Raw genomic sequence first — 2,197 nt, 5'->3', positions numbered from 1 at the left:
TAATTCTAATGGAATGTTGTTCCGACTTAGGTCTTTCAGTACTTTGTCAAACTCTTCACGTAGTATCATATCTCCCATTTTATCTTCATCTACATCCTCTTCCAGTTCCATAATATGGCCTCGAGTACATCGCCCTTGTATGGACCCACTATATACTCCTTCCACCTTTATGCTTTCCCTTCTTTGCTTAAAACTAGGTTTCCATCTGAGCTCTTGATATTCATGCAGGTGGTTCTCTTTTTTCCAAAGGTGTCTTGAATTTTCCGTGGTCTAGGTGTAGCGTCTTTGATTCATAATCAAAAACTTCTTCGGTCCCGGGTTCGATCCTCGCCACTACCTAAATTTTGATAAATAATCAGCATTGGCGGCCGAAGACTTCCGGCATAAGAAGTAAGCCTCATTCTGCCAACGGCCTTGTCAAAGAGGGCGGAGGAGCGGATAGAGACTCAGGGCACTCTCTTGTCCTAGGATTGGGAAATTGCCCCTAAAAACGGAAGAATCAGCAATAATCAACGACATGAGGATGCAGAAGGCAATGGAAACCACTGCATTAAAGACATGTAACGTGTATCCACATGACATGTGGCCTGTAATTGAAGAAGTATCATGATGATCTCTCCATTGGCAAAAGATTCCGGAATAGTCCCCCATTCGGATCTCCGGGAGGGGACTGCCAAGGGGGAGGTTACCATGAGAAAAAGATTGAATAATCAACGAAAGGATAACGTTCTACGAGCCGGGGCGTGGAATATCAAAAGCTTGAACGTGGTAGGGAAACTAGAAAATCTGAAAAGGGAAATGAAAAAGGCTCAATCTAGATATAGTAGGGGTCAGCGAAGTGAAGTGGAAGGAAGACAAGGATATCTGGCCAGATGAGTATCGGGTAATATCAACAGCAGCAGAAAATTGTATAACAGGTGTAGGATTCGTTATGAATAGGAAGGTAGGGCAGAGGGTGTGTTACTGTGAACAGTTCAGTGACCGGGTTGTTCTAATCAGAATCGACAGCAGACCAACACCGACAACGATAGTTCAGGTATACATGCCGACGTCGCAAGCTGAAGACGAACAGATAGAGAAAGTGTATGAGGATATTGAACGGGTAATGCAGTATGTAAAGGGGGACAAAAATTTAATAGTCATGGGCGACAGGAATGCAGTTGTAGGGGAAGGAGTAGAAGAAAAGGTTACAGGAGAATATGGGCTTGGGACAAGGAATGAAAGAGGAGAAAGACTAATTGAGTTCTGTAACAAGTTTCACCTAGTAATAGCAAATACCCTATTCAAGAATCACAAGAGGAGGAGGTATACTTGGAAAAGGCCGGGAGATACGGGAAGATTTCAATTAGATTACATCATGATCAGACAGAGATTCCGAAATCAGATATGGGATTGTAAGGCGTACCCAGGAGCAGATATAGACTCAGATCACAATATAGTAGTGATGAAGTGTAGGCTGAAGACATTAGTCAGGAAGAATCAATACGCAAAGAAGTGGGAAGTACTAAGGAACGACGAGATACGTTTGAACTTCTCTAACGCTATAGATACAGCAATAAGGAATAGCGCAGTGGGCAGTACAGTTGAAGAGGAATGGACATCTCTAAAAAGAACCATCACAGAAGTTGGGAAGGAAAACATAGGTACAAAGAAGGTAGCTGCGAAGAAACCATGGGTAACAGAAGAAATACTTAAGTTGATTGATGAATGGAGGCGCACTACGAATGTAGTGTTGTTGACATGTTGGGAATGTGGATCTCACGGGGAGCGTGCAAGGGATAAGTCCCTGCAGACGCACTATCCTCTGTGCCCGCGGTGGCTCAGATGGATAGAGCGTCTGCCATGCAAGCAGGAGATCCCGGGTTCGAGTCCCGGTCGGGGCACACATTTTCAACATGTCCCCAAGGAAGTGTATCAACGCCTGCTTGCAGCTAGGGTGTCTATTTAATTATCATCTCATTTCGAGCAAAGCTGCATGGTCATCGATGGTAACTGTTCTTTCGGGAACAAATACTACCGTCATATATAGTTAAAAATATGGGTTCCCGGCCTTTGACCTTCTTGTGGGAACGCACACGCTATGCCCGAACTCGTACGGGACTTGGTAGATTAATCTGCCACCAGTAATGAGTATGATGGGCAAACATCTATTAGGCGCTCTACGAATGTAGTGTTGTGGACATGTTGGGAATGTGGA

At 44.3% G+C, this 2,197-nt stretch overlaps 1 non-coding gene across 1 annotated transcript; it reads left to right on the top strand.

Moving 5' to 3' along the window:
• The first annotated feature begins 1,808 nt into the window (after positions 1-1,808).
• Positions 1,809-1,883, top strand: Trnaa-ugc (transfer RNA alanine (anticodon UGC)). The gene has a single exon. It is a non-coding gene; the product is annotated as a tRNA-Ala (tRNA).
• The last annotated feature ends 314 nt before the right edge of the window (positions 1,884-2,197 follow it).

This window comes from Schistocerca nitens, chromosome 8, assembly GCF_023898315.1.
Source record: "Schistocerca nitens isolate TAMUIC-IGC-003100 chromosome 8, iqSchNite1.1, whole genome shotgun sequence".
NCBI classification, from domain to species: domain Eukaryota; kingdom Metazoa; phylum Arthropoda; class Insecta; order Orthoptera; family Acrididae; genus Schistocerca; species Schistocerca nitens.
Note: the sequence above shows the minus strand (reverse complement) of the source record. Positions and strands in the feature narration are given on the sequence as shown.